Source organism: Pelmatolapia mariae, linkage group LG23, assembly GCF_036321145.2.
Source record: "Pelmatolapia mariae isolate MD_Pm_ZW linkage group LG23, Pm_UMD_F_2, whole genome shotgun sequence".
NCBI lineage: Eukaryota > Metazoa > Chordata > Actinopteri > Cichliformes > Cichlidae > Pelmatolapia > Pelmatolapia mariae.
Window position 1 is genome coordinate 12231676 of NC_086246.1, and position 19675 is coordinate 12251350.

The window sequence follows — 19675 nt, forward strand, 5'->3', positions numbered from 1 at the left end:
CAGACTAAAATTAGGAGGAGGCCTTAATCCACTATTTACCCAAAAAAGTTACATTGTTTGAGTTAATAGACTGGGTTTGTTCTACAAAATAATTATTCAACAATAAAAAAATACAAAAAACAATATATTTGCACGTTGATCCAAAGTTCAGTTTCATATGTCTGATATTGTTTGTTAAATCTGGTGACACAAACGGGGTCAAAAATTCATTGTTGGTGCAACATGTGGTTCTTTTTACCTTTGACCAATGATGTGCTGGTTAGTTTGACCAGTTTAGTATTTGCTGTCACAGAGGAATTTTAATCATAAATCCAAAAAACAACAACAGAAAAAATATGTTAATTAAAAACATGTTTTTGTTTAGTAAAAGGACTGAAATTATTTGGAAACTGTCAACTTAAAGCTTCATTGTGAATAGCATCACAAACGGATGTTTTCCACACAGTTAACACCACATCCGATCACTGCATCTAAATCTAAAAGAAGACAAAAACAAATACAATATGATTTACTCAAGGGAAGACTTTTCATTTATTAAATAAGCTTAAAATAAGTGTTACCTTTAAATATTTGTGGGAAAAATCTGATGCTACCATAAGAATACAAAGCCACACTGGAAACCATGACAGCCTTGCAGCCCTCTGTCTTCCTGGAGTGAGGTGCCTGATCAGTAGCAGTGAGTTGACAGAAGTCGGTGTCTATAAGAGCGGTCAAACACTGACACTCTGTCCACATGTGTAAAGTCTAAGAAGCTGGAATGCAGGCACACAGGATGAGCCTGTTCTAAAAACAAATACAGGAAAAAAAAAACAGGGAAAAAAAAACATTTTATTGGTGTAAAAGCCCAAAAACTACAAATAAGTTATACAATGAACAATATTGAAATACCTTATAGGTGCTGCAGGCCACATAACCAGAATCCAGAGCAATCTCACACTCACATGATGGTGAGGAAAGACACGAGCTCTGTGATGAGGTTTGAATGTCTCAGTTTGGAAACTGAAAAACTCAGAAGACAGCAGTACCTGCACAGAGAGACAGAGTAGAAAAAACATAGATTTGTAATCCATAATGTGAATTAAAACTTGAAAAGTGCCTACATGTTAATTCATCTGAGTGTGGAATTATTTATGAAATAAACAGGATTTATGTTAATTAATTGAATTAAAAGCACTGACATGTATTTTGTTTTTATCAAAGATAAAGAATCATACCTCTCTGTGCTCTGAGGATCACTGGACTCTGACAGGAAGTAAAGATTTTATGAGCATGAGTCATCATTGATGATTTCAGAGGTTTGGAGCGTGGCAGCATGGTGATGGTCTCCAGAAGTCAGGCAGGAGGTCAGGTGATCTGACCTTCTCCACTGAAGGCACACTGATATGACAGTTCATAAAACAGCAGTCTCTGTGTGACATGTAATCATCTGTGCGGTCCAGAACTGATGGATCAGGTTTGGATCAGAAGTTCATGAAGATGGTATTAAGATGGTGTTGTTTCAGCTGAGGATGGTGAAGTTTGAAGGTTTCCCCACAAAGGAGTGTGTGCCCTGTCTGAAGAAAATACATCTACAAAACATAAAGTGCTTTTAACATCACCCACCCTCCCCACCCACCCAGCTAAGCCCCAAGTGTCAATGTAATGCTAGTGTAGGGTGTCAGTTAGTAAATCTAATTAGTGCATCAAAGTATGGGCTACACCTAAAGCCCATGCTTTCTGATGTCTTTGTTTATTAGCAGCTATTTCCAGCTGCTCCGAGAATTCTGACTTGGCCTTTATCCACCCAAACCCACCCGGATAAAGGCCAAGTCAGAAAATGGATACAGAAACTTTCCATTTACATCTAAATCAGTTTTTATACATCTTCTGTTAGCTGTAAAAATATTTTTTCTCCACTAAATGTATTATTACAGAAATCTCTGGTAGCTTAAAGATAGTTTAAAACTTTTGCCATTTTTTTACCTGTAAAACATGATCAACAAAAACTCATTCACCAAAAAAACCTTTGATTCTACAAAATCTATTATAATCAAGAAAATATAATGGTCTGTATTTATGCATGTGACCCATAATAAATACCTGCATTTATCAGGGATCAGTGTCATCCTGATAACTCTTTAATGAATGAGGCCATATCTCGTTTCAGATCAAACATTAAGTTGGCACCATCTTATGTTTGTACTGTTTGTCTAAAAGCTTCTTTTCCTAATCAAATTAATATCTGCAAAAAAACAAATTACTCAAAACACCAAACTGTAGCTCAGCAGTGTCTAACTGGTAAATTTGTTCATATGTGTGATGAAGCATGTAATGATCACTGCCGCTTTCCTGTTGAGAGAAAAAAGGAGTATATCTGTCACACGTGTCACAGTTCCCTCAAAAGTGGACACATGCCAAGGCTCGCTGCTGTCAATGGTTTAGAACTGCAGGATATTCCAGCTGAACTGTGTGATCTCAACATTCTGGAGAGACATCTAATTTCCAAATGCATACCATTTTCTAAGATTATTCCACTTCAGACAACGACTCATACGTGGTAATGTGGTGTGTGTACCATCTGAGGTCCAACAAACAGTTGACTGTTTACCTTGACTCAGAAACCATTCCCAGAAAATGAGGATCAAGCTGAAAAGACGACTGTGCTACAAAGGCCATCAGCTGTTCCAGACTGTCACCTGGTCTAAACTGATCCAAGCCCTGCGTAAACTCAAACAGATTAATCCGCAGTACACAGATATTATTATCAGAGATGATGCATTGCTTTGTGATCCAACGTTACCCGATGATGACAGCAGTGATGAAGCCAGCATGGGAAGTGATGATTATGATGAGGCAGATTTAATGGAAATTGACAACTATGAAAAAGATGCCCTTTTGTGTTAAACCGAGTCTGAAAGTGCACAAGATATTAATATGCAATCCTGTGATGAACAACCAGAGGAACAAAATCTAGAGGAACCAGAAAGTGATTTAAACAATGGAGGTTTTGCTCTAGAAAACTGTCTGCAGCCTGTAGACATTTCAGAAGAGATTCTCTGTTTCACTGATAACACATATTGTGTGGATCCTGCAGAAAGAAACAATCCTGTTAGTTTTTTCAAAACTCTTCATTTGGAAGCCATGGCATTTCCTGTGCAGTTTCCTACTGGTCAGAATACACTGGATGAAAAGAGACGTCTTAAACTCACACCGAGTGCTTACTTCAAGTCAAGGCTTTTCAACATTGATGCAAGGTTTGCTAAAGACACAAATTACCTATTTTTCTCACAGTTTGTTACTGAAATACACTTGGCTAATTCCAGCATGACAGTACAGCTAAGGAAAGGTAAAACTATGACCAAAGATGAACTGAAAATCACATCAGGAATGTTACAAAGTAAGACAGAAGAAGAGAAGCTGGTAAGAAATAAAGATGCAATCAGATTTATGCAGCCACTCAGAGGAACTCCAGCTTACTGGGAGAAAACTGCCAGTGATCTATTCAGTATGCTTCGTCAAATAGGAACACCTCAGTTCTTTGTCACATTCTCTGCTGCTGAGATGAGATGGCCTGAAGTGATTCAAGCTATAAAGAGATAACAAGCTGAAGAGGTTGATTTTAAAGCACTGGACTGGTCAGAAAAGTGTGAAATTCTAAGATCAAATCCAGTAACCACCATGTGAATGTTTGATAAGTGTTGAGGCTTTGTTCAGAGATTTGCTTTTTTCTCCTGCACAGCCCCTTGGTGAAATCATTGATTACTTTTACAGAGTTGAGTTCCAGCACAGAGGCAGTCCGCATATACACATGTTGCTGTGGATTCGAGAAAAGGTAGAAGTAGATGTGGATGATGACCAAACGGTCTGTGACTTTGTGGACAGATACATCTCAGCTCAACTGCCAGACCCAGAAAAACAACCTGAACTGCACAAAAAAGTCACTGAACTACAAAAGCACAGCAAAAACCACACAAAGACATGCTTTAAGAGTGTGAACTCTGGTTGTAGATTTGGGTTTCCAAAACCGCCAGCCACAAGAACAATGATTGTGAGACAGGATGAGGATTCAGACACTGAAGCTGCAAAAGGCAAACTCAGCCCTTTGTTGAACCTGCTGAAGGAACCTGAAGCCGCGTCCCTCACCATAGAGCAGATTCTGTCACGATGCAACTTGACAATGAATGAGTATGAACAATGCTTCCAGGACATGAACAAGAAAACGGCGCTGATTCTGAAACGTGACCCAAATGACTGTTGGATCAACAATTACAACCCACACTTGCTTGAAGCCTGGAACACAAATTTTAGATGTCTCGTTAATTTTGAATGCCTATTCTTGTATAGAATACCTCTGTAAATATATAACGAAGAAAGAATCTGGCCTCTCTGAATAACTGAAGACAGTTTATCCGGTGTTTGACCGCTCTTATAGACACCGACTTCTGTCAACTCACTGCTACTGATCAGGCACCTCACTCCAGGAAGACAGAGGGCTGCAAGGCTGTCATGGTTTCCAGTGTGGCTTTGTATTCTTATGGTAGCATCAGATTTTTCCCACAAATATTTAAAGGTAACACTTATTTTAAGCTTATTTAATAAATGAAAAGTCTTCCCTTGAGTAAATCATATTGTATTTGTTTTTGTCTTCTTTTAGACTTAGATGCAGTGATCGGATGTGGTGTTAACTGTGTGGAAAACATCCGTTTGTGATGCTATTCACAATGAAGCTTTAAGTTGACAGTTTCCAAATAATTTCAGTCCTTTTACTAAACAAAAACATGTTTTTAATTAACATATTTTTTCTGTTGTTGTTTTTTGGATTTATGATTAAAATTCCTCTGTGACAGCAAATACTAAACTGGTCAAACTAACCAGCACATCATTGGTCAAAGGTAAAAAGAACCACATGTTGCACCAACAATGAATTTTTGACCCCGTTTGTGTCACCAGATTTAACAAACAGTATCAGACATATGAAACTGAACTTTGGATCAACGTGCAAATATATTGTTTTTTGTATTTTTTTATTGTTGAATAATTATTTTGTAGAACAAACCCAGTCTATTAACTCAAACAATGTAACTTTTTTGGGTAAATAGTGGATTAAGGCCTCCTCCTAATTTTAGTCTGTAAGTATAGCAAGCTGAATTCATACAAACACACAGCTCAAAATCTTGATTTGTAGGATGCACAATAATGATCATGTGATTATTATGGACATTTAAATAACAATCTATTGAACCATTACACATATTCTTTGTAGAAATTACACAACCTCAAAATGTGAAAAAAGAAAGTGTTTAAGAAGATAAATAATGAAAGTGTGTTTGTATGAATCCTGCGTTAGTATGGGGTGTCAGTAAGTACATAGGTATAGAAGAGCTGTAACAGTGGTTTTCAACATCTGTGCTTAGACTGCTCTAATATATAGATAATAGGTCAGACATATAAAGTCTGTTTGAAAAGTTCATGAAAGTCACATCCAGCGATGTGTGTTTCTGTTTATCATTTTAGAACTATAACATTCATGTTAAGGAGTCTACTGTTTACAGCTATTTCATGATGGATTTCACCCTGTTCACAGCACTATGTGAAAAGCTGTTAGAGGTAAAATTAACCCAATTAATACCTCATCATAAGTCACTCTCTAACACAGGGCAGTGATTATTTTTCAATGTAATTTATTCCACAACAATGGTCTTTATTTTATCCCTGTTTCTTTAAATATGTGCATCAATTGTTCGGCTGTGTGACTCTCCACTACCTGAAATATATTACAATGTGGGCTTAATTTCATCAGTATTTTGTAGTTTGGCACCATATTTATCATCAAATCAGGAAACTGTAATTGAAAACAAAGAAGCTCTTGAAAGTTACGTGTGTCATATGTGGCTGTAGCTCAGGTGATAGAGCAGGTCAGCTACTAATTGGAAGGTTGGTGGTTCGATCTCAATCTGCTCCAGTCTGGAGCATTCCAAATATCCTTGGGCAAGATACTAACCCCATGTTGCCCTTTGTTGCATCCATCGGAGTGTAAATGTGTATGAATGTCAGATAGTGAGCACTTAAAAGCTTAGAAAAAGTGCCTGTGTGATCGGTTGAATCAATTAGTTGTATAAAGCGCTTTGAGTGCACAGATAGAGTAGAAAAGCATGTTGTTTATCCTTGCCATACGGTGTGTGCACAAAACTCCAGCAAATCAGAGAGATTTGTATAGATTTTAGATTCATTTGATTTGCATTTTCTATTAATATTTTTCTGTTTGTCCCAAATGGTATTTTTATTTCTGTATACCATTACTGTAATTATTGAAAACAACTGAGTAAATATTTTACATCTTATTTTTCCAAAAATATTCAAATGTTCTACTTTTCTACTACTGTGTTTCTACTTTCTAAACTTTCTGCCACTCTTTGGAATTTCAATAACATTTTTTTGTTTGTTTGTTTTATCTCTGACCACAGTATCTTGTGCATTTATTACCTAAATGTTGTTTGTGTGTTTTTGTTTTCTTGGTTTTTTTGTTTTGTTTTGTTGTGTTTAGCCATTTTTACATTTCAACAGCTGTGCAAACTCTGCGATTTTACCTTGGTTTTGTTCCACATTTGTTTATCTGCTGGTTGGTTTTCTTCCTTTTCTAATGTTTCTGGTAATTTTTCACAGTTGAACAACAAGTAGCTTTGAGTTACTTCAGTGTTTTCAGCTGTTTTCTGCTGACAGTTTGGCTTAATTATTATATTTCTGCAAAATTATAGCACTTCTGCTAAGTTGTAATGTTTCTTCCAAGTTATTAATTTTCTGCTAAATTATATTATTTCTGCTAGGTTACACTACTTCTGCTAAGTTATGTTATGCTAAGTTATTACATTTCTGCTAAGTCTTAGCTTCTGGTAAACTACAATATTTCTGGTAAATTGTTATGTTTCTTCTAAGTTATTGCATTTTTGCTAAGTTATTAAATTTTTGTTAACTTGATATGGTTCTGCAAAGTTATTAAATTTCAACACCTTTTCAAATACAGACTTTGATTTCTTCAGCTTCTTTAGCTATTTTCAGCTGTTTTCAGCAGACAGCTTCAGTGTTACAGCATTCACACAGCATTTTTGCAGGAAATGCAAATTTTTCTAGTGATTATTTTTCTTCCGCCTGAAATTATCACGGCCTGCAGCTTTCCGACAACCCTCACATATGTTACACCATTTTGTGCGGCTCGATGGGGAATGGTGTGCTATGACTTTTGGTAGGGATTCGTCGCTCGGCTTAGCCAAAATTCCCCCAAAAAGACCCCATTTTCCCCCATTCATTTCGATGGGAAAGGGCCCGAAAAAAGCCGCCAACCCAGGCCACTTTGAAGGCCTACCACTCGGCCATACTTTGTCGCAGAAACATCATTTAAACTCTATACTGGTCACAAGACTTTGGACCTTTATTGACCAAATCGATGTTGCGATATCTTTTATGGTTGTTTCACAAGAGCAGTTTAAGTTTTAGGAAAATTGAGATTTTTCACGGAATGTTCGCGCCACTGTCAACTGCCATAAAACCAGATTGTGGAGAATAATTTGAAAAATTTGTCTTTCCCTTCCTGTCCCACCCAAACCGTTTGCCCTACATCTATAATTTATACATCAAAGCGTAGCTATCGTTGTCTTCTTTCACCCAGTGGCTCCCTCATTGAGATCAGATTTACGGTTTCTCACAAATGCCATCAAAGCGCAGCCTCCTCCCTCTCTGTCCCCCCATAGATAAAACTGCTCTCAATTTTGCCTAATTCCTGTTTGCCTTTCTCTGTGTCTGACCCCAACTGCTGTGTGTGTGTGTGTCCCATCCCCTCCTGCCACTCACAGGAGTTACTATAGCAACCAGCCCTGTCAGCTGAGTACTGATGACTCTCTACTTAAGGTACCACTTTACAATAAGTCTCCCCTTATACATGGCTAATAAATAGTTTATAGCTATGTTATTAATTAATCTGTAAATGCTTTATAAACCATTATTAATGGTTTATTATGCATTAGTTAAGGGTGAGAAAGAGAAAAACCTGACCGGTTTCTTGCCAAATAGTGAGCCAAATGTGTTCACCTATATATTTCATCTAGAGTTGCTATATTAAACATTTCAGACTAAGTTACTATCTTGTAAGCACAATCAGCATTTGTAAACATATTTTTTAGCATATAATATTGTACTTCATAAATGCATTACAAGTATCCACAACTATCAATCGGAGCTTTGTTGTAAAGTGTAAAGCATAAAACCACTTATTAATGACTAATGAACATGTATAAATGCTAGATGGGAGCCTTATTGTAAAGTGTAAAGCATAAACCCATTTATTAATGACTAATGAACATGTATAAATGCCAAATGGGAGCCTTATTGTAAAGTGTAAAGCATAACAACATTTATTAATGAATAATAAACATTTATAAATGCCAAATGGGAGCCTTATTGTAAAGTGTAAACCATAACACCATTTATTAATGAATAATAAACATTTATAAATGCCAAAGGGGAGCCTTATTGTAAAGTGTAAAGCATAACAACATTTATTAATGAATAATAAACATTTATAAATGCCAAAGGGGAGCCTTATTGTAAAGTGTAAAGCATAACAACATTTATTAATGAATAATAAACATTTATAAATGCCAAATGGGAGCCTTATTGTAAAGTGTAAAGCATAACACCATTTATTAATGAGTAATAAACATTTATAAATGGCAAAAGTGAGACTTAAATGTATCACGTCACCATTTATTACACTTGGACCTAAATGACAATCAGTGCTTGAAATAACATTTAACTACTGTCAAAAATGGCAATGTATTGTAAGAGTACCACATGTAACATTAAATGTGTTATTTAAAACACCAAACAGTCACCCCCTCCAAAACAAGTTCATGCCAGACTGGTTCAGACTGGAAATATTTTTTGTACATCCTTGAACAAACATTCCAGTTGTCCATCAGGGTGTTGTGAATCAAGCCAAGATGACCATTCAAGAACCATGAGGTGTTCCTCCAGCAACTTCTCAGTACAATTTCCTCTTAGTCTACGGACATGTCCTTTGATGGTCATCCAAGCTCTTTCGATATGTTGTGTATGACTGCCAGATTGACAATCTACAAACCACCTGCTGTGATTTACAGTGTAGGCATTCTTGTAGGCTCTCCACTCATCACTGGTAATGGCACTACCTAAATTAACATGCTGTCTGATCAGAAGAACAAGGTGGCGCCTTGATTGTTTTTCAAGTTTTAACATGAGCCTTCGCCTTTTCTCTTTAATTCCCATCAGTCCAAATACCCATTTCTTCCTTTTCCATGCATTTCCAAAGCATCCATGTGCATACTGAAAACAAAAAGAATATAATTACACAGAATATATAGAAAGAAACATTCAAAAAGTTGTTTGCTTTTAATTGCACGTATACAAACATGTCAAATGTGCTACTTAGTGTTCTGGAGCTGCCAGCCACTTCATCATCGATCATATCTATTTGTCTGAGCCTGAGCCCTTGAGAATAAATCTGTGACATAAATTGAGACAATTATTACTTACTGAGGCCCTAAATGTATTTCAAATGTCTTGTATTGGTGTTCAGTTATGAAAGGTGGATTGCTATTCATGTCTACATCTATACATACCTGCAAATTAACTTGATCCAACTGAAAAGAGATGATTTTGATTTCTCAAAGAGGGAGCAAGTTCTGATTGTTCTGGAAATGTTCCTATGACTTGCTCTTTTGCAGCACCTGAGAACATACCAATGAGTTAAGTAAAGAAATGGACCCTAAAACATGCATATTAATTGATAAGATAATCACAAAATTCAGTATGAAGACAATAATAATGAAAAGGGGTTAATGCTGCCTCTTGCATTGATAACATAGAAATATTTTTGTTATATTTACTACATGCACTACATTATCATGCATTATACATACCACATATATTGGTCTTTCTTCACCACGGCAATCATTTTCATCTTATGGTGACAAACAGGGCATCTAAGCTTCTTCTTTAGCAGGTGTTTCTTCTGTAGCCATTTAATGAGCCGCAGTGCCCTATATTTCATTTGTTTTCCTTCTATTGGGGTGTGCACTCATTCCCAAGGACATTCTGGTGGAAAAAAATGAGTAATTTATTTCATTATCACCTCGAAACACCGTAAAATAGTTTACGGGAATCTAGTGCAACTCGGTTCAGAGTTAAAGAACTTCATATGCCATATAAAACAAGCCCTATAACCAAAAATAGTCCCACACAAAAAAAGAGGATTTTCTCACCTGTTATAATGTATCTCCGACTCTGTTATGAAGATCTACCCACTCGATTCATGGTAAAAGAAAAATGTTCTGGCGCCAAAGGGAGGGAAAACAAACGTAATTCAAACGCAGAGGAGCTCATATAAACATCCAATCACAGTTAGGAAAGTCCCTCCTATCAGAGCGCGGCCACCAGGTCAAGGGGCACGAACAGACACACTGAAGTCGCTCGTGGAAGTTGCTGCGCCATGGATGGAGCAGAAGATAAAACTTTGTGTGTCTCTGCAACCTACACAGTCAGCACACGTTCGAAGAGATACAAAGAGCACAGACTGGATGGGCTAGATTGCACTAAGCTAACGGCGTCAGCAGTTAAACATGACGGTGAGTAACGTTGTAATGCTAGCTACCGAGCCATTTGGCTGCTAGCTACAGTGGCTAATTAACATCAGGTAACACGTGAATAGCTCTAATACTATTGATTATTCCAAACGTTTGATATCACTCTGTTGTATATTTTTAGTTTTTAATCTTTTGTTTATGTGCATCAATAGATTTATATTAAACACCCCAGTAAGGTAGTACACATAAGGATTATTTGCCTTGCTTTAGAAATGTCTAAATCACCATAGGTGGATATATCAAAACTTTTTCACAAAGTGGCTTTTTATAATTTCAAGTTGTAACCATTTTTAATCAAGATTTTATTTGAGTTTCCCAAGTTTAGATTAGAAATTATTTTAGTATTGTAATTTAATAATTGTTTGTTTTATAGATTCTTCTTCTAATCTTGCCCCTACTGCAACTGCACTTCTTAACAAGGAGCAAGGGGAACTGACTTTTCTTAAGGAGAAACTGGAGTGGCAAAAGATGAGAATTGAAGAACTGGAAGGAGAGATCCTTTACAAGTATGAAATTAGACTTGTTCCAGAAGCATTATTTTTATTTTAAAGTCTTCAGATAAACATTAGATAATTTATAAATCCCAGTGAAGTTCCCTTATTGTCATTGTGTTGATTAAAATATTTTAGTCAGTTCATTTCTAAAGAGATCTAGTTCCAAATTCAGTTCAGCCAGGTCTAACTTGATCGATTCATTTTCATAGTTCATAAGATCATAGCTCCAACTTGAACTAGTAATGTAACAGCCTTAAAATCAGAATTAATATACGTTTTATACGTGTGTGTGTGTGTGTGTGTGTGTGTGTGTATATGTATGTATGGTAAATGGTAAATGGACTGGTTCTTATATAGCGCTTTTCTACTCATCTGAGCACTCAAAGCGCTTTACACAACTTGTGCATTCACCCATTCACACCCATTCGCACAAGCACATCTTTTTAAGTGCTTCATAGCTAACATTCACACTCCGATGGATGCATCGGAGAGCAATTTGGGGTTAGTATCTTGCCCAAGGATATTTGGCATGTAGACTAGGGGAAGCCAGGAATCGAACCACCAACCTTCCGATCAGTGGATGACCTGCTCTACCACCTGAGCTACAGCCACCCATGTATGTATATATATATATATATTTGTGTGTGTATATGTATATATATATATAGAGAGAGAGAGAGAGAGAGAGAGAAAGAGAGAGAGATACTTTATTCACATGACAATAACAACATCCGCATTCTCTTTAAGCACATAAGCTGACTAAATCGTCAGTTGTGTAATTGAAAAACAGGGGGACTTTGAAGTAGCAGCTACTCTGCACATCTTTGTCTCTCAGTGTAATCGGAGTAGTGTCAAATATCTTGATTCTAAAACCAGCCATTTTGTTGTTTGCATCCTGCAGAGCAACCTAAAGACCAACCATTCAATGATCCATTTTCCTCGAAGGCTTCTGAAAACTCAGATTCATCTTCCGCATTTTCATCTGTATTGTCTGTGTGGTCATCCTCATCTTCATTCCCAAAGAAGCGAAAGCAGAAATACAAGAAAAAGCATTCAAGAGCCAAGAAACCCAAGAAGGAGCAGAAGAAGCTCCGGCAGCATGGTGAGCAAAAGATTTTGGAAGAGAAGATTGTACAGAAGAGGATACTATAAATGTGACATAAAACATAGTATTATGATTTTAATTTTTTCTAAAAACTACTCTGTGTTTGCTACGTCATATATACATATCTATCTATCTGTCTATGCTTTGAGCATTTCCTTTTCTAATTATTTGCTTTGTTTTCATTTTTAGTTCAAACGCCAAATGACATTGTGCAGCGATACAAATCCCCCCTCAAGACATTTCCAAGGACGAAGACCATGACCAAAGCTTTTCAGAAGCATGGGCTCGACAGGAACACTGTTGTGTCCACTTCATCATTTGGAGAGCTTGCTATTGCGGTCCCCAATGTTTACCAGGAGCTATTGTCCAACAGGTCTAGTGGAGAGACAGTACTAGCTTTTGCTAAGCGATGTGAGGCTGCAATTCAAGGCAGTGATGAAGTAAAAAACAAAATAGAAAGTATGAAGGCCGCTGGTACTTTGCTTCAATTCGAAGAGGGAAATCTGTCTGAAACCCTAATTTGTTCTAAGTGGTTTTGTTTGTTTTGAGCATATTGAACTGAAGAAAAGATGTGCAAAACCAACCGTTTTTCAAAGATCTGTTCACGTATGTGTTGAGTTTCCACACAACTAAGAGATTTACCTGTTAGGTTAGTTTATTTTATTGTTTTTTTTTTATGTTTTGATTTGTATAAATGTGTGTAGAGTAAATAATACAGCTGTGCAGTTTCAGTTAAGGTATATTAATTTATTATATTATAATTATTATAATTTTCCTTTGTTTTATGCCAGTGGTGAATTTAGGGATGGGATTTGTTTCCTTAATATAGTTTTAGCTATCTTTAAAAGGCTTGTATATAAATTTAGCAATGTTAAATAACTGTTGGTGCTTTATGCTTTTTATAGTAAGGCCCAGTAATACTTACAAATGTTTGCTGGTCATAAATAAATGTTGACATGATTTAAACTTTACAACAAGGCTCTCTTTTGTGTTTATAAATGTTTAGTAGTCATTAATAAATGGGTTTATGCTTTACACTTTACAATAAGGCTCCCATCTAGCATTTATAAATGTTTATTAGTCATTAATAAGTGGTTTTATGCTTTACACTTTACAACAAAGCTCCGATTGATAGTTGTGGATACTTGTAATGCATTTATGAAGTACAATATTATATGCTAAAAAATATGTTTACAAATGCTGATTGTGCTTACAAGATAGTAACTTAGTCTGAAATGTTTAATATAGCAACTCTAGATGAAATATATAGGTGAACACATTTGGCTCACTATTTGGCAAGAAACCGGTCAGGTTTTTCTCTTTCTCACCCTTAACTAATGCATAATAAACCATTAATAATGGTTTATAAAGCATTTACAGATTAATTAATAACATAGCTATAAACTATTTATTAGCCATGTATAAGGGGAGACTTATTGTAAAGTGGTACCCTACTTAAAACTCAAAAAAACTACAAAAAAAACCATCCCCATTCTAAAATGTCATGGGAGAATCTGATTGATCTGATTGGCTTACGGAGTGATGATGTCACAAGGACATCTTTAATACCTTTGATCCTTTGAAGTTTTGAAGTCCTTAAATAGGGATCAGAAGCAGCAATTTTAAAGCAGTTTGTTCGCAGCCTTCAAACGTTCGAGCAGAGATACATTTGGAAATATTTCTAAGCCTTTTCAGAGTCACTGTGCACAGGCTCCAACATGCGTCCACGAAAACGCCAACAAAGAAAAAAAGATAATGCTGCCTCTCCTTCGTGGTCTGGCCAGCCAATCTCTCCAGGAGAAATGACCATGGATGGTGTCTTATCAGTCCAAAGGGCATTACAGGAAAGTCAGAAGGAAAACTCTGACCTACATTACAAAATGAAACAAATTGAAGAAGAGAAGCTTCAACTAGAGGAGAAGTGCAGACAATTGGAAGCACGAACTAAAGACCTGGAAGAAAAACAGCAACCCCAGCCTGATATAAAAATTATCAATGGGGGCTGGGGAATGAAGTTTGGTCAAGGACGAAAGAAGTTTTTTTCTAGTTTTCTTTCATCGGGAACACAGAGTGCTGAATTAAAAGAAACATCTGCCCAGCCTCAAGGAAAGAAAGCTACTACTGAGCAGATGCAATGGGATCTCCAAAACATGGAGCAAAAGAATCAGGTGCTTCAAGGAAAGCTCAATGAAGCTGAGAAAACAATTAAAAAAATCCGCCAACAGAAGACTGAAACAGAGTGCAAAAATAAAGAGCTTCTTGAAGAAAAAAAGCAACAGGAAGAAGAAAAACGTATTCTCCAGGACTTTGAGAGAAGGAATCTAAAACTGCACGAATTTTGTAATAAAATGAAAAACAAAACACCTGAACTGGAAAGAGAAAAGGAAATACAAATGCAGCGCAAACTCAAAGCCATGCAGGAAATGTACGTAGATCTGACAGTCAGGTTTGATGAAACAGAGTGCAAAAATAAAGAGCTTCTTGAAGAAAAAAAGCAACAGGAAGAAGAAAAACGTATTCTCCAGGACTTTGAGAGAAGGAATCTAAAACTGCAAGAATTTTGTAATAAAATGAAGGACAAAACACCTGAACTGGAAAGAGAAAAGATAATACCAATGCAGGACAAACTCAAAGCCATGCAGGAAATGTACGTAGATCTGACAGTCAGGTTTGATGAAACAGAGTGCAAAAATAAAGAGCTTCTTGAAGAAAAAAAGCAACAGGAAGAAGAAAAACGTATTCTCCAGGACTTTGAGAGAAGAAATCTAATATTGCAAGAATTTTGTAATAAAATGAAGGACAAAACACCTGAACTGGAAAGAGAAAAAGAAATACTGGAAAAACGATGTTCACAGATGCAGTGCACGATCAATGGAATAACGAGAAAACACTCAGAGCTCATGAATGCAATGTTGTTGAGGATCAATGACTTGAAGAGCCAAATAACTGAAATGCAGGCACAAAAGCGTACGCATCAAGAAGTCCAGAGAAAAAATGAGCTGTTAGAAGACATGCACAACAAAAAACAAGAGAGAAATACAGACATGTGCAAGGCAAATCTAATGAAGGAGGCAACATACAAAGACCCGAAAGAAAAGCCTAGAAAAAAACAAGCAGGATTAAAAGAAATGGAGCAAAGATGCAAGCAACTCGAGAAGCAAAATGCAGAAACAAATGATCAGTTGAGAACCCTTATCCTGGAGAAAAAAGCGCTCATGGAAAAATACCTGGAAAAGAAGAAAAGAGGCTTCTGCTGGTTGTTCAGCTGGAGTTCAGATTAGCCTCGTCCTCCTCCATCCATCTTAATTTTCACCTCTCTTGTCCCCCCTCTCCCTTTCTCTCCTAACACATATTCCCTACCTTCTTCATCTTTTTTCTTTTTTTCACCCTCACCCCCCAACCAGTCCCAGCAGTTGACTGCCCCCTCCTGAGGCTGGTTCTGCTGGAGGTTTCTGCCCATTAAAAGGCAGTTTTTCCTCCCCACTGTCGCCTAGTGCTTGCTCAGAGGGGATTGTTGGGGTTTTCTCTCCCCCCCCCCATTTACTTATTTGATTGTTTAAGTTTTCTTTTATGTTGTTTCTGTAGTTACTTGTTTTACTTTTTTCAACTTATGTAACATAATAATAAACCAATTAAATGTATCTTTTGAGTATTTTTCATCTAATCTTTACAAAATTAAACTCTTTTATTTGCTTGTTAAAACTCCATAAATGGTGAAGTAAAAACCCTGGGATATGGTTTAAAACATTGAAATAGACTAACCAACTAGTCTAAAACTAAGAAACACTTAAATATTACGTTAAATTGAAAACAGTTAAAAAGAAATATCCCTATTCAAACATGTCATGTGATAATCTCATTGGCTTATGGAGTGATGATGACATCATCCCTCCAGCCGTTCAATAAGGCTGATAGAAGGGTACAAAGAAAGGGGCAAGGCAAACTGATGCAAAACTAAACATGACATGAACATGAACAAACCTGAACATGAATACATGAGACCTGGAAACATGGTGTGAAACAACAGATGACCTGATAAGGAACGAATGAAAACACAGACTAAAAGCATACAGGAGGTGATCAGGGGTAGTGGAAAGTGTTGGAGTCAAATTGTTAAATGTTGCCATTATTGTACTTAAATTTGTAAATCTTGGTTTAAACTATATGATCAAAGACATTCCTTTGTTTCTGACCCCCTCCCCAGCCTGTTGAATGGTGGGGGAGGCTGTAGTGTTTTATTATAGGCACATCCTATGTGAGGGTTCTGTTCTCTTGTTTAGTAAACTTCCTGCCTTTATGACCCTTTTGGTGAGCAGGAGGTCACACACACACAAACACACACACACACACACACACACACACACACACACACACACGTGCACATGCATACACACACACACGCATGCTCGCACATGTATATACACACACACACACACCAATGGTCAACACTTGAAGATTCCCCCATCTCTTCTGAACAAAATGGTCTAACGGTGTGTTCACACCGAACGCGATAGATGCGACCAGAGCGTCAGGTTTACATGTAAAGTCAATGGAAAAGCGCGATGACGCGTGATTGCAGGTCCCGCGAAAATTCAGAAGCAGATTTGCATCGCGAAATCGTGTCAAACGCGCGTCAAAGTAGCGCGTCAAAGTAGCGCGTCAAAGTAGCGCGTCTGGTGCATTTGACGCGCGAATAAAAATACGGCACCTGAAGGACTCTCAGACTGCTCAAGTTGGAAAAATCTGAACTCCAGCGTCAATTCGCGCCGCGACAACCAATCAGGAGCCTGGTGACGTGGCTCTGACCTAGGTCAAAGGGGCAGGTCCAGCCAAAGCCCTTCATACTTCATTCAATATGGAGGAAAGGCTAATCAACGCCGTAGCAAACCACCCGGAGCTGTACGACACCAGCTGCTTTCTGTACCGAGACAGGAATAAAAAGGACCGAGCTTGGAGGAAGATGTGTGAAGCTGGCAACCTGGTAAGTTCATTCATTTCTCTTTTGAAATTTTTGACTGACCCGGTGAAGCCGCACAAAAGCTAGCAAGCCCGCCTACTGCCCTGCTATTTTCCCACTGATGTACAAATACCTTTCTGCTTTTATGCATGTTGTCATATAGGAATATATGTTATTGTTTATTAATAAACAGCACACAGTGGTCCCGCTGTTCATCCGTCACTGCCTCGCTTTTTCGCTGATTTTTTTATTGCACAGTACACCATTGCATTTTGCAGCCTGATTGACAAATCTCCTCCATGTCGTGTCTCCTGCGCTTGCCAAATTTATCATGTTTAGTTTTGATAACCATCATGTCCGATAAAAAAAAACAGCACAAAAACACTCATAACTATGACCCTTATTCGGAAATAGACACCTGCACCGGGAGGGAAAAAGGCGCACAAAAGTGGCAGGCAGACGAAGACAAAATGCCGCATAATAATACTTTTACATTTTGAAATCTACAAAGGTTTGCACTTTGAGAATCAACTTGTGAGAACTGTGAGTAATATTCATGTGTGTGTGAAAAAAAGTGTATAACGTGCGTGGTGAGGGGCTAGTTATTCTGAGAACCCCTGCTGCAATAAATGAGGAACCACTGTATATACTTTCTCTGTGACTATTGTTTTCAACCTGTTAACATTTAATATCGTCTTGACAGAGCCAACTTATTCTGCAGCAGAGCCATCACCTGTTGCTTCTCCTGGCTCCCCAGTCCCTGGTCCCTCCGCTCCTGCTGCTGCAACCACAGGTATGTTATTGTAGCAACAGATGTACAGCAAGCACTGATAACTTTTTATTCGGTTGGATTCCCTTGTGATTACCTTTATTAAATATCTACAACCAATCTGTTTATATCCAGTTTTTTTCAATGTTGAAAATGAAAATCTAGTAGCAGCCTTCTCATTTCTTTGTGTTGATTTGTGCTGTGTTTTACAGGCCCACAGAGGAGGACAGCTCCGAGGCAGACAAGGGACGGGTCCCAGGATGGTCCATCAGTGGTGGAACTGGCCATCCTGGAGTCCCTAAAGAGGCCACGCCAATCTCCAACGGAGCATTTCCTCTTCAGCCTTGTTCCTGCTCTGGAGAGCATGCCGCCTCACACGAGAGAATTTGTAAATTTTCAAATTTATAAATTAGTTTTTGAAAACAGCACAGCTGTGTTAAATTTGGAAACATTGGACCCTTGCAATCAGTAGTTTTCTCATGATGCAGCAGGCTCTCCAGGGCAGAAACTGTTTGTCCGTGATTTGAACAGCCCAGTGCATGCTCCCGACACAGGGAAAACCAGTTCTGCAGGGGAGACCTACCTTGGCACTTGTGCAGATGAAACCAAAGGGAAGATATGTTTCACCATATTTTCTAGGGGGCGGGCTCCACACTTTGGGAAGATATTGCAGTTCTGCTAAGTAATTACATTTTTGCAAGGTTCTTATGCTTCGGCAAAGTCTTTACAATTTCTGCAACTTTTCAGCTTTTTCAGCTAGTTTCAGCGGACAGCTTCAGCTTTACAGCATCCACACAGCATTTTCGCAGGAAATGCAAATTTTTCTAGTTATCTTAGATGTGTGCTTAGGATCATTGTCCTGTTGTGAGATGAAACTTCACCCCAGTCCGAGGTCCAGAGGAGCAGGCTATCATCAAGGATGTCTCTGTGCTGCATTCATCTTTCCCTCGACCCTGACTAGTCTCCTAGTCTACAGTGCAGGAAAACATCCTCACAGTATGATACTGCCACCACCATGCTTCACTTTGGGGATGGTAGTGGTGCCTGAGTTCAATCTTTATGTCATCAGACCAAAGAATTTATTTCCTATAGTCTGAGAGTCCTTCAGGTGCCTTTTGGCAAACTCCAGGTGGTCTGTCATGTGCCTTGTACCGAGGAGCTTCCGTCTCACCACTTTACCACACAGGCCTGATTGGTGGAGTGCAGCAGAAATGGCTGTCCTTCTGGCAGTTTCTTCTCTCTTCAAAGAGCAACTCTGGAGCGCTGTCAGCGTGACCATCTGGTTCATGGTTACCGCCGACTAAGGTCCTTCTACCCTGATCCCTCAGAGTGGACAGCTCGAGGAACAGTCCTGGTGGTTCCAAACTTCTTCCATTTATGGATAATGGAGGCCACTATCCTCACTGGGACCTTCCCCAGATCTGTGCCTCAGTACATTCCAGATGCACTGTATTTTTATTTATACCTTGGAAACTTGCTTGTATATATATCTCACTAACTAACATCACACTCAGTAGAACACAAGCTGTATTACTCTACATCCTCCACTAAAGGGAAGCAGAGACCAAGAATAGAACTGAAAGCTCAGACGTGTTGACTCTTCTGTCTACTTAAATAGGTCATATCGTTGATGTTAGTTAAGCAGATTAGACTGAGAGAAAGATATAATAAAAATGGAAATATTCATAGATTTACAAA